The sequence below is a fragment of the Dermacentor albipictus genome, unplaced genomic scaffold, assembly GCF_038994185.2.
Source record: "Dermacentor albipictus isolate Rhodes 1998 colony unplaced genomic scaffold, USDA_Dalb.pri_finalv2 scaffold_19, whole genome shotgun sequence".
NCBI classification, from domain to species: domain Eukaryota; kingdom Metazoa; phylum Arthropoda; class Arachnida; order Ixodida; family Ixodidae; genus Dermacentor; species Dermacentor albipictus.
This window is the reverse complement of record NW_027225573.1, coordinates 3,748,168-3,761,744: the sequence shown is the minus strand read 5'-3', so window position 1 is coordinate 3,761,744 and position 13,577 is coordinate 3,748,168. Positions and strand designations below refer to the sequence as shown.

Here is a 13,577-nt window from a genome sequence, read left to right as displayed (position 1 = left end):
GGCCTCTAACAGTTCCCGTGCAGTTTTGTTTTTGCTTCTGCCTAGGATCCTGACGTTAAAAAACGCTAGTCCAAAATCGGGACAAGACCTGCAATGTGCAGACAGGTGCACAGTCGTATCTTTCTTTAAAATATTTGCGTGCTCTCTGATTCGGTCGTTCACGCAACACCCAGTGTGCCCAATTTAGCACTTGCCACAGCTGAGTGGAATCAGGTAAACCACTCCAATGGAGCAATGCACGTAACGCTTAACGAGCGGTACTGTACACCTGTTCATAGGGGCCACCTGTGATTTGGGGGCAGAGACAGGCCAGCTTGTTTGGGATGGAGAAGACCACAGGTACTCCATACCTGTACACCACTTTCTTGAAATTGTGGCTAACGCTGTGAAAGTACATCCCGTACCTTCACAGAATTAGGCCAGAAAATTTTCTGGCCTTATTGGAAGGCTATCTCAAAAGTACTTTTAGTCTTTTTGACAATCAACTGTATTTAGTCAACTGCACTCACGTAGCGCCTATGCTATGTGACCCATTCATTCTGAAATGGATATAACCCTCGACAACTGTTTTAAGAACATGCACGTGATAAAGGTTTTTAGATATGTAGACGATTTTTTGTCCTTTTGGACAAACAGTGTTCTTCAACTGACCATGATGAAACCAGCGCGGTTATAAGGCTTTTTAAACTTCATGGCAAGGGCCTGTGTTTTACCCATGAGATTCCGGTGGAGAATGTGCTGCAGTTTTTAGATTTAAATATGACGTTTTTAAAAGAACATGTTTGTTGGTACTGCTCACCATGCTCTAAAAAAGAGCTGTTACCATACAATTCCGCACACTCGAAGGAAAATAGTAAAATGATGGATTGCAACAACCTGCCTGGGGTATGCGCTTCAAAATTTCCATTCCCACTTCATTCTCACTTGTGACCACTGCAACAGGCCGAGTGACATGCGTAACCAGCAGTTAGTGGGACCACATTTTCATAACCTGCAATTTTTTATGCCATCTGAAGAGGTCAGCCTCAAGCTCCATGCTGCGCTGCACTCGAGAAGCATTGTAAACTGGCAACATTCAAATGTTATGCTGCATGGTTTGTTGCATGCTTCGGGAATTTACTTAATATACACATAGCTCATAGGCTCCACTTGGAGTACTGTGTGAGGTGGCAAGAAAACAAATTATAAACTAACAAGGAGAACATTCAACAAAACAAGTCAGAAAAAAGAAAAAAAAAACACCCTCATAATGGGATTATGTATCTGGCAGCTAGCTTATAAACAAAGCAATTAGAAATGTTTTACTACTGGTAGTACTTTAGGGTATTACATGTAGACTTCCAAGCTTCATACACTTTTAAGCCACCTTTCGTGGCTTTTTGTTTTAAGGTCCCTTTCTCTGTAGTATATAGGAATAAATACCCCCCTCAAAAAAAAAAAAGAAAAACATTAATACACAATAGTGAATACTTAGGAAAATGTAATTAAGAACACAGGGTCTGTGTGGGCACAGATGTTAGAAGTCTACATGAAAGCATAATAATAAAGGTGGGCAAAGCCTCTCTGCTTTTGTAGGGCAACCTGTACCAAGACATACAGGTAAAAGGATACACATGCCTCACAACACAGTCCCTAAAAATATCTGTCACAATACAGTGAGTAAGTACATCATGCCTATCTACAACAGCCCCTACTTATAATTAACTCAGAGGGGGCTACCTATGTAACTTGATCGAATTGAAGGTGGGCCAAATTCTAAACATACGATTCAAGTAGACCGAAATGGAAGTTATAAATATGACATCTACAGCAAAAGTGTTGTACTACATTATGTCACACCTGCCAACCTGTGAACATTATATTTTGTAAAAATACTGCAGACACTAAATTCTTCGTTCGGAAGATAGCACACTTTTTTAAAGCTTGCTCTCAGCAGCCACATTGTTGCATACACACACACACACACATTATTAACTATTATTTAACTTGAAGTGCAGCACAAAAAGCAGCAGCGAACTTGAAACCAGAAACTGACAACATTGTTTCTTAGATTACAGAGCTTTTTCAGTGCTCTTTCTGCTGCCGCTTTAGGCTGATTCAGGAATTTAACCAAACTTCCCTAAAGCAAGTGCCCCTCTCGTATTCTCGTTAGAGATATTGCGTTGCTAATAATAGTACAAGTACCATTACAATCAATTTTTTTACATGCATTTCAACAATGGCATGCCACCCATCTCTCAACAGCTTTAAAACATCTTAACCAACAAAACTTCATTCTCTTTTTAAAGTGACATTCATAAAATTGTAAAATCAGCCCACATTTTTAAACCCACGAAAAATTCAGGAGAGTTGCAAAGTATGAATGATACCAACAAAACCTGCAGCTAATGCAGCGACTGCGCTGTACGCACTTTGTCGCAGCATGCCCATTGGATACTTTGCCGAGCTGTTGAGGCTGCAGAAGTGCCGCAGGTGCATATGTGGTGGTGCCTCTGGTTCACAAAATATTGGCATCCCTAAGCAATAAGAACTGTTTAATTTATTGTAACCCCTGCTGAAACTGCGCACTCGTGACATAACAAGATCACGTTACCTTTCGAAAAGTCTCGTGCAACCGGTTACATGAAGGTGCATCTGCTTGTGTAAATATCTGATTGTTACAGCAAAGGCGGTTATATAACGCGTAAATCGAACTGCAGCAAACATGAACTTACTATGAAAAGCTCTTCACACAAACGTACATACATACATCTGCATAGAGTGAAATGTGAATTGTACGATCAAGAAAATTGCTTAGGACACGAAAAGCGTCTAAACTAACTTGTTTATGCGGCGGCGGAACAAAGCACTGTCACAAAGGGCGATGCGCACAAAATTACAACAGATCCCCCGTTTTTCAGACACAATACAGAAACGTGAAATATTTTTCGTAAAAAGAAACATTGCTGTTGTAATTTAGGGTTCTCTGCAAGATCAGAACACTTTACAAATACACGAAAACACACAGGATACACGCTGTCTGACGACACTATAAACAGAAGCATTTGCATACAAGCTAAAGATCTGGCCATGCGTCGACACAGCAATCGGGTGCTATCTCGCCCAGCTGTCAAGACGGTTAAGACGACACATCGACGTACTTCTAGAAATGCCTATACCACTTCTCAATTAAAAATTATGTACACGAACAGTAACTTCACCTGCTCAAATTTTTGTGCCCATTCCGATCAAATAAACACCCGCGTTAGCGTGCTCCATAGGAGAAAGCAAATAAACCATAGAAAAAGCTGTTGGCAACATTAATACGTTTTAGGGCAGTTTCCATGCAACGTTTTGCTAAATGTGCACTGCGACATGAAGAACGAACATTTCAAAAGCACATTTATCAATTTTGTTGCTTTACTGATTATTTTGCGATCCGTAAAAGAACGCGCACTTCACGAACCATAGACCACAAGAATGCGCGCAAGCGCCGGACTTGCCTTTCTAGGCGTACTCGGGAAACGCTCCTTTCACGGGCGCCGCGGCATCGACCGCATTGACGCTCCTTCCGGAGCAAACACAGTTGAATTGCGGATCACCTACAGCACACTACAGCACAACCTTCACCAAATTCTTCCGTACACTGTGATACGATGCGAGAGTGCCAGAGGAGATACTTGAGACAGGCTTTCCACGAGCCGGGAACAAAAGCTAGCGCGAAGGGCAATATTCGACATCGGCGCACCACACGAAAGAGACTGCGAGCTACATTACGCGGTCCCAGCGGTTTTGGTATTCTCAATGTATACAAAATGCACCACAATTTATCTCGGCACAGCCTACGCACGATTAAACAACCACATCGACCGGCATCAACGCAGCAGGAGCGCACTCACATGTAGCGACAGCTTCTGAAGACGGGAAAATAACATCTAATTTTACCGCCGCCACCGGTGCCGCCTCCTGTAGGCCGCCACCGAAAGCGACCATTCGGTGATCTCCTGGGCGTAGTATTAGGTGTTCTGTGGTAGTACAGTGAAAGCTCGTTAATTCGAACTTCAATAATTCGAATTTATGGATAATTCGAACTGTACTATTTGGTCCGGCCAAGCACCTCAGAAGTCTATGTATAAAAAAGTCCGTTAATTCGAACGCGAGAAGGTTCCCTCTCGGATAATTCGAACTACGCTCGCCTGGCACACGGCCAGAGAAACGCGCCTACCGCCTACACACATGGCTACATCGCCTCCGGAATGGAGAAAACGGCGAGAGAAGGCAAAATTGGAAAAAATCTAACCGGCGCGGGGTCAGCCAGAAGGCAGCGGCGGCTGCCACCTCTCCGTTCTACGTAACCTCTGAAACTTCTTGTCCGTTGCGAATCTCGGAGGCTTTGCAAATCTTATGCAGCTGCTATTGTTGTGCGGAGATAGCGCGGCAAGCACCAAAACACAGCGAATCAAGTGCGTTGCAGCTGCGCTTGCAATCAAGAACCAACGAATCGGGGCCTTCGCCACCTTCGCATGTCCAGCGTCTTTGTCTCGGCAGTCTTCATCGGTTGTGCACGTCTGTTTTCAGCTTAGGAGGTATCGGCCGTCGCGATTCATTGTGATAGTGTTAAGCCTCGGCTAACGTTCGTTTCGGTGGACATCGGTGGTGAGGCACAGTGGGACCCAGAGCTTCGACTTGAAGATGGCGTGTGCGGCACACGCCATCACTTTCTGTCACGTCAAATTTCTGACATGCCCTACTGCTTCCAAATCGCAATGCTCTCCTTCACTTTCGTTAGTTCGAACTTTCGTTAATTCGAACTGAAGCGGCTTCCCCTTGCGGTTCGAATTAACGAGCTTTTACTGTATTTCGATGTTATGCGAGTTGTACAGCGTCGTGTACGGCATGTTTCAGCAACGCTGCTTTTAAGAGAGAGGACAGCAATCTGCGTAGCGGCCGTATAGACGTCTCAAGACCGGGAATCGGTTTGAAATTCGCAGCATATCGTAGTTTGGTTTGTGAACGTTCCGAGGTGTTCCTGTTTTTCTGCGCCGCAATTAACGACACATTTGGAATGGAGCAGTGTCATCGACACATTGTTTCGCCTTGTTTTTTGTGTGTCCTTTTTCGAGTGTGTACTGTTCATGAGTAGTGCCCTCCATGAATCGGACGTTGCTGCCACGGTGGCTTGATTTGTTGCTTTATTGTGAACGTACTGGTGCTTTACGGGTGTCACACGGCGCACTTTTGATCCCGATCAGGCCCGATCCGCATCGAGTTTCTCGTTTGTGATTGGCTCCTTTTGGGCAAGTTGCGCTCGGGAGCCAATCGCAGTCGAGAATTACGATCCGGATCGGGCTTGATCGCGATCAAAAATGTCTTTGTGACACCGGTATATGAACGTCCGTACTGTATGTCGCCGGCGCTTTCGTGCACGGCTTGCGTTGTTTGCATGTGTGTGCGCGACCACGTGCTGTATGCGTCGTTCGCGTGTCAGCGCTTTTCAAACGTCTAAAACAAAGGACACGGCTTGCGAAATCGTTTTATTTGTGCGTATGTGTGCGTGCATGCAGCTTTATTAAACGCTACAATGCCAGCCATTGGTCGCAGAGCTTGAGAATGGCCCCAATTTAGCACTAGGGGCTAAATTGTCTGGATAGCGAAAAAAAGAAGTCCTTCCCCAGTTCTGTTCAAGCATTAAACTGGTATGCATGATACCATCCAGTATGGTTGCCACAAAGCTTCAGATTAAACCAGCTTTTGTGCCAAACAGGCGCCCCTGTATGGTACCAGTGCGTCCAGTATACGTCAGTTTAGTTGCAAACGGGCCCCTGTTAAGACCTATTTCTGTGTAAACGGGTCATGCCAAACGGGACCCGGTTCAGACCTGTTCGTGTGTGAGAGGAGCGAGCGTTTGAGAAGAGAAACGAGAAGAGCGTTTGAGAAACGGGAAGAGCGTTTGATTGGTGTGTTGAAACAACCCTGCGGGTGACCGTCCGATGCGTGCGTCGGTAGTTACGCAAATTTGACGTCAGGAGATTGGAATAAAAACACATTGGAATAGTTTTACGTTATAGGGCCCTTGGTCCTGTTTATACATGTTTGTTGCTACACAGGTGCCTGTCGAACCCAGTTTAAACCTGTATAACCCACTTTGAATTTAAATAGGAATTTCCAATAGCTCCAGTACGATGTATAGCTTGTCAAATACTTGATGGCGGAGTCGGAAAGGAACGAATGGGCGTGTTCGACCGCATTAGAAGCCCCAAATGATAGTGCCTGAAGAAAGTGGAAAAGGCACGTCAAACGGCGCTCATGACGTAAGCGGTCCCGTAGCTCGACCATAGAGTAACTTTATGGCTCGACATCTAAACGCTGCGCCATGGATGTTTCTTCCAAGTGTGGCCGTGGGTAGCGCGTCCGCACGGGAGGAAGCATCTGCAGCTGCGTTGACTGGGCCTTCAATGTATGGTTCGTCCATGGTGAACTCGGAGATGAAATTGAGGTGCCGTATATCACGTGCGGTGTATATATAGAGAGAACTTTATAGAAAAGAGCACACGAGCGTAGTTAGTTCTTCCGCTCTGCAGTGGGTGGTCCCCTCAATCCAGGAGTCACAGCGGCCTAAGCTGCCCTTCTCGCATGGTTGACCAAGTTGAGCTGGTCCGTCGATTCTGAGCTGGACAGTGCTGCCTCCCATTGTCGTGAGGTGGGGTGTGCTTGTGTGCAGTGAGGTGTGCTGTGGTGTGGTGTGAAGCGCCGGTCTATCGTGCGCTTGCCTCGTCTCTGGCGCTTGCACTCCCTATGGAGACGGACACATTCCGCCGGGGTGAAAGGCCTTGGATATATGTTTGTGTGGCTGCCCGGGTCTCTTCAAGCCATTTCTGCACCGTACGGGTCAAACGCAGGGGGGTCATAGCCGAAAAAAAAAAAGTGAAATTTCTGCAGCAACAATGCACACTCGTAACCCCTTTAAGCCCTCATGAGCACCAGTGTGAGTTTGATAAATGATATACCTTCTATGTCATCCTGAGCTCTCTCGAACGCAGCCATCCATTCTCTAATCGAAAAACTGCCGGCCTACGCCGCTCGGAACGCCGCGTGCGAGGCTCAATTTACCTCTGATTGCGTCATGCGTGGCAAGCCGTGCGTGTGCGCTTTCAATGAGTGGCTTGCTTGCTCTACAAAACAATGCAAACGTAAAGGGCGTGGGTGGTACGGTTTCAAAAATACAAGCGACAATGCCACAGAGAACATGATTTCGTTACATGTGGTCATAGCAAGCGAGCTTGTGACCTATTTTAAAGACGTCACACGTCACAAACACACGCTGCACACTATAAAGCAAGGACATGGCGGTCGACATCCTGCTCACGTCGCCTGTTTCAGGAAGCAACGGACATGGCACTCGCCCCTCTCGGGCTGTGCAGAAAGGACGAATAGCTACGTGCTCCTCTCAGATGTGTCTACGCACAACGCGCATGCATTCTACTCGGCTCGCTCTACAGCAGCTCCAGGTTAGTCACTCGACACGTACTCTATGCTGCCGCATCCCTTGCGTATACGGAGTGGCCGACTCGCTGGGCACAGCTACGTGATTGTGCGAACGCCAAGTGGCCTTGAAGCCTCCTCGAAGGCCAAGGATAACCCGGTATAAAGTCTTCGGACCCTCCCATTATCGACAGCATACCTTGCGCGGCGTGCTTTATGGCTTTGTGATGTCATTTCCAAAGAAGAGGCCGCTGCCACTACAAACATCTGCTGCTTTGGGACTTCGTGGAGTTGCAAGTGGACAATCCGAGATAATAATTCAATAAGTTATATTGTTCTTATTTATACTCGATTTGTGAAAGTCTTTTCCCTTTCTGGCATCTCGGCGCACCATTCATTTAGCATACGCTTTTTATTTTAATGACGCAATTCACGGGCGGTCGCCTCGGGTGCAACCAAGAATAACGAAGTTTTCAAGGGGACTCGATAGCGTGTGTTGTTTGCTATGCCACGTACGCAGTGGTTGCATTGCCATTCATTGGCTCTCGCTCTCAATAAGGCAAAACTGCATTTGTAACGCTTACGTCCATGGTGTAAAACTTCTGCAGAAAAAAAAAAGGCAGTGCAGAAAAAAAAAAGGAAGTCTTACACCTGGGACCGAAAGCAATTCGCCCACATCGCTATTCTTGTGTATGTCTATAACGTTACAGCGTGGTAATTTCATAAAATGCACGACTCAAACGACTCAGTCAGACAATTAAAAGGTGTGGTTTTTATGCATCCTACATAAAACTACGACCTACGCGGAGTCGGAAAACATTCATTCGAAAAACTCGCATATAGTGTAAGCGAGTACATTGACGGCCGACGAGCGATCTTCTCCGCATTATCTCCCTGCTTCTTCGACTGCGACAAAAGTGAAACGCTAGAAATTGGAATTGACCTTGCTTTGTCCATCTACATATATTTTTTTCTGTTTCGTCCACGTCATAGAACCCTTTTCATCCTCAGCTTCAGCCGCCGTGGGGGTGTAGTGGGAATGCATGACGTTGCGCTGCCCGAAGGCGCGGGATCGAATCCCGACCGTGGCTATACCATGGATATTTCAATGGGGGCGAAATGGAAACACGCCCGCGTATCATGCACGTGAAAGAACCCCAGGTGTTCAAGACTAATCCGTAGTTTTCCACCACGGCGTGCCTCATAATCAAACAGTGGCTTCGCACGTAAAACCTCGGAATTTTCATCAAGCTACACTCGCTCTTCGCATTTTCTAGTTCACGTCTGTGCAATGTAATTGCTCTTTCCTGTTATTATTTCAAAATCAGTGTTCTCAGAATATCCGAAACACACCACATTGGCTTTTTCAAGCGCTAATGCAAGGGGGCACCGGACCCTCCGCTGCGAGCATGTCCCATACTGTGCGACCTTCGTACTGTCACCGGCTGACTACGTCGAATGTTTACAATTATTCAACTTCCTTTCCCTAAGAACATCGATCGATATATCGCTTGTTTTTCTCAAGTTTGAGCGCGAATATCTTTTAGCATAATGCTTTCAAATACAACATTTTCTTCCCGGAAGGTTGCCTTGTGCGCGGCTAACTGCTGCGAAGTACCGGGTTACCGCACATGTGTACTTCTACGCCCTGTATATATATGTATACGGCTGAGCTGCATTACCGTTACAACGGCTGCCGCTTTCGGTACGGTCACGCTTATTATTTGTCGTTTTAGAACTGCATTTATAAACGGTCAAATCTTAATTTCCTATACTTCTGTAGCATTTGAAAAAAAAAATTGTTTTTTTTTTACATCCCCAGCTTCATATGCACCATATCGCGAATAAAAACAGACCTTACCAGCACTGCCGCCTGGTATTGATGCGTTGCTTCTGCGGCACTGTGCTAGCTGTTGGGCATCGATCACGCAAACCAGCGAGCTGCAGCGCATGCAACTTGCGTTTGGTTTGCGGAAGAGGTTTGCGAGCCACACAGCCTGGCAGGTAGGGGCGACTAGTACGCGTGTCCGACCCCTTGCTGGGTGAGAGCCGCGTTTAAGGGCACGAAAACAACAGTCAGGGACGCCCGTTTATGGAACGATTGCGCCGTCGCGATCCTGGCAGCTGCTCGCACGCTTGGTGAGTTCAGATCTCTACAATTTCTCATTGACACTTTTCGTCTAATTATAATATTTGAGACGTCGATTAAGTAAGACTGATTATGTAAATAGGCGGAATGCAAAAAATGATCTGAGTATCTCCAAGCGACGGCAAACAACATTTCCTCGGTTCTGTCCAGCTTCGTGGGATTTGCATATTTTTAAGTCTTGGTGCGTGATAGCTGGGACACCCCGTGTATCAGGATTTCGCTTCAAATGTTTATTGCACGAATAACTGAGAAAACTTAGGGGCAAGCCATGTAAGAGGGCTTGCGTTTCAAACAGTTTACATGACATTAGTAAATGCATAACAAATATACTGTAATCGCAAATACACAGCCCCCTTCTATAATCATGGGGCAATATGAATAATAGCATTCGTTATCGTAGCATACTTTTTGCGCTCGTGTAATACCTCGCGGAACTCGAAAACTGCAGCAAGATAGAAAGGGCACACGTCCGTGAACTCCAATACTTCCACCTCCTCTCGCGCCGAGCACGCAGAGGTCGCCAACCGGCCCTGACGCTACACGCCCTTCCGTCGGCCCTCAAACCTTGGGGCGCACGCGCCGCCAGAGTTCTTGCCGCTGAATCTTCGAAACGCATCGGCTGGATGCGCAGGCGCACGTCTCGGACGCATGTGGAACCGATATCGAGCAAGCTAGTCCGATTGCTGCGGCCGCACGATCAAAGCGTGGCGCTAAGGTAATCCCATCTATGGTAATCCGCCGAACGTGCGTCGATCGGGAAGCTTCGGTGCCGAACACGTAGGAAACGCGTGCGCTTTAGCTGTTCGTTAGTTCCATACGAATAAGATGGAAGATGTACTGCCTATAAGTTTCCTACTTGCCTGGTAGCGTTGTAGTTTGGTCCGGCATTCGCGCACATCGGTGGCACCGACGAGCACTCCAAAAGCGTCGCTTGCTCCATGGCCACTGTGGTTGCATTACACGCATTTTAAAGCGCAGGTTTCTACACCTAGCCCACCGCGGTGTCACGTCCGTCAGCTCGGCAGTGTCTGACCCGGTATACTTGTGGCTATATACGTGACCACCGCGATATGCATAAGCCGGAAATGCTTAAGGTCCTATAGCATGAGCGTAAGTGGCGTTGGACGTACCTCTGTTCTGCGTAACCGAACCATGTATCAGGGCGTAAAAGCTGTACTTCTAACGTAGCCTCCTCGGCGCTTCTAAAGTACACAGCCCCCGGTACAAGATATTGAACGGCTCCTTTCTTGTTCATTTTTAATCTGGACTCTTTCATTTTTGAGCAGCAACGCATGGGCCTTCGAATGTCCCAGCTTGTATAGCTCGCAATAGTGACCAACAAAGAATGGCCAGCGAGCGCACCTCTGTTCGGCATGATCAGACATTAATTCGTTATATGCTATAAAAAGTGTAAGTATGCTGTCGTCTTTTGCAAGCGCACAGACCTCTTAATGGAATAGAGCACACTTTTCAGCGGCTTCACTGATTTTCGTGTATTTGTTCAATTTGGCCTACCCAGTTCTTTGTCCACTGCGTGCACACTGCACATTTTTTAACACCCTTAAGAATATTAATAGGGCGTTTTGCAACTTTGCACCTACTATTACCACCCAGCCCACGGCGTTTAGCGATTATTTTATTCAACATACCCCATGATAAGGGTGCGTTAAAGAAAATCAGAACGCAATAAATATTACTAGCATATACGAATGTTGTTAGTATACCTATACTGCCACGCTCGATACTGCTGAAAAACGGCCTTGCAAATATAAGATTGTTAAACTTCAAGTGGTAACAAACCGATTTTTTGCTACTGAAACTGCGACCTCACGCAAGGTTTCTCATGAAAAGAAGCCGCTTGAGTTTCTGGGGGAGCTTATAGATATATTGCCAGCTAACGTTAGTCAAACTGTTCAACTACTATGTGTATATATATATATATATATATATATATATATATATATATATATATATATATATATATATATATATATATATATATATATATATATAGTCATATCATAAGAAGCCAACAAACACTGACACCAAGGACAACATAGGGGAAATTACTTGTGCTTAATAAAGGAAGTGATGAAACGATAAATTAATGGAAATTAAAGTGGATGAAAAACAAGTTGCCGCAGGTGGGAACCGAACCCACAACCTTCGCATTTCGCGTGCTATACTCTACCACTTGAGCTACCGCGGCGCTATTTACCCATCCACTTTCTTGGGTATTTATGCGTCCTAGAACCCCAGATATATATATATATATATATATATATATATATATATATATATATATATATATATATATATATATATATTGTGGGGATGCGCGACCCTCGCGCCTCCCCTGATGTTTTTCCCGCATAGCGCGTCTCCTGTAGTGCGGCTTCGCCGCACATGCGGTGGTCGGAATGGTACAGGCGCAGTCCGAGAGATGGCGCGAGTGTTGCGCTGCTAACGCCGCGAGGTTACTTGGGCGCCGAAAGGAAGGCGCTTGCGCTCTTGGGTTCGAGCCAGCAAGCGGGACGCATGTGCTGCACGTGCAGCAACGCTCTTCCCCGGCGGGTCGCTGAACAGCGCGGACATTCCGCGCGCGTGGCGACCGATGCATCTGCGAGGCCGCCTCGCGTGGCCGCCTTCGAACGCGCCACGATTCGCGTGACTATACACGCGAACGACCAGGCGTGGGGATCCAGCATGGGGCGAACATATTCGCTCGCGAGGACGCGGTGAGTCGGACTTCTAGATTTGTCGCGCGCCCATCGGCATGTTTTGTGGATAGCAACTCGGCTAGCAGACATTGATGTATGAAAGGTGCAATAAATGCCCTTGTGATTGTTTGCACTACTGTGTTGTCGTTCCTTTGTCCCAAGAGTACGGGAGGAGAATCCCACTTCAGACCCCACAATATATATATATATATATATATATATATATATATATATATATATATATATATATATATATATATATATATATATATATATATATATATATTATAGGCAGTTTTTATAAAGGCAGCTTTTCGCGTGCGTACAAGGGCCACGCACGTTTATATCTCCTTCCGTTTCTCTACCGCGGGTACGCTTTAGAACCACGGCGCTGCAATTATGCTTCAGTAATTTTTCTTTCTTTTCCTCCCTTATACTCGCTCTCTTAACCACTACACACAGAAACAAAGCAACAGCGCTCGCATTCGATCCCATAAATGAGAAACACACACACAGGTATATATATATATATATATATATATATATATATATATATATATATATATATATATATATATATATATATATATATATACACACACACAAAGAGATAGAGAGAGAGAAAATTATCAGTCATAGCGCTCGTAGTCAGCCCTCTGGGCCGTTCACTTTTCGAAAGTAGTCTTATTGGGGTTATTATAGTTACACAAAGGTATTTCGCTGTCGTGAGCAGCAGTCCTTGGGATAGTTACTCGGGCTAGCTTCCCACGCTAAGCGTGACGCGCTCGCACCTACTTAAGCTTTTCCTAGTCTCTAGAGTCGCTCGAGTTCTCTCTCATCGACGGGCGGCCATTTTTTCCAAGAAAGTATGCCATCCAACCACCATCGCGGGCAACATCAGTCTTTTCCCACGGAAATACGAGGCTCTAGACAGGAGCTATGGCGCTTCAATGTAACCTGGGGCCTGACGGACCAACCAACTGAGCTATCTCTCCAGTCAACATCCAAGGGCCACGAATTCAAATCTCCTGTTCTCTTCCTTTTTTTTGTTTTCCTTTTTTCTCTTCCCTCTTTTTATCTCTTTTCTTCTAGTTTATCACTATACTAGGGAATTGCATATCTTAGCAACGACCGTCCGCACAGGCACCCTCTTAAGAAAATAATCTCCTCTATTATGTATGGCCACTCGTGTGCAGGTCATAAACTACCAGGTTTCTCCAGTTGAGTGCCATCCGTGCAGTTTAACC

The 13,577-nt window shown here is 45.9% G+C and overlaps 1 protein-coding gene and 1 long non-coding RNA gene across 4 annotated transcripts in view; one reads left to right on the top strand and one right to left on the bottom strand.

The window, feature by feature from the left end:
- LOC139052159 (uncharacterized) overlaps positions 1-3,864 on the bottom strand; it is a 41,151-nt gene extending 37,287 nt beyond the window's left edge. Inside the window, exon 1 of the long non-coding RNA XR_011509746.1 lies at positions 3,483-3,864. This is a non-coding gene — a long non-coding RNA (uncharacterized lncRNA). The remainder of the gene's footprint in view (positions 1-3,482) is intronic.
- A 5,524-nt stretch (positions 3,865-9,388) lies between these two features.
- Positions 9,389-13,577, top strand: part of LOC139052143 (uncharacterized) — a 122,949-nt gene continuing 118,760 nt past the window's right edge. For all 3 annotated transcript variants that reach the window (XR_011509733.1, XR_011509732.1, XM_070529232.1), the window contains exon 1: positions 9,389-9,600. The gene's annotated coding sequence lies outside the window, so the exon portion shown is untranslated. The remainder of the gene's footprint in view (positions 9,601-13,577) is intronic.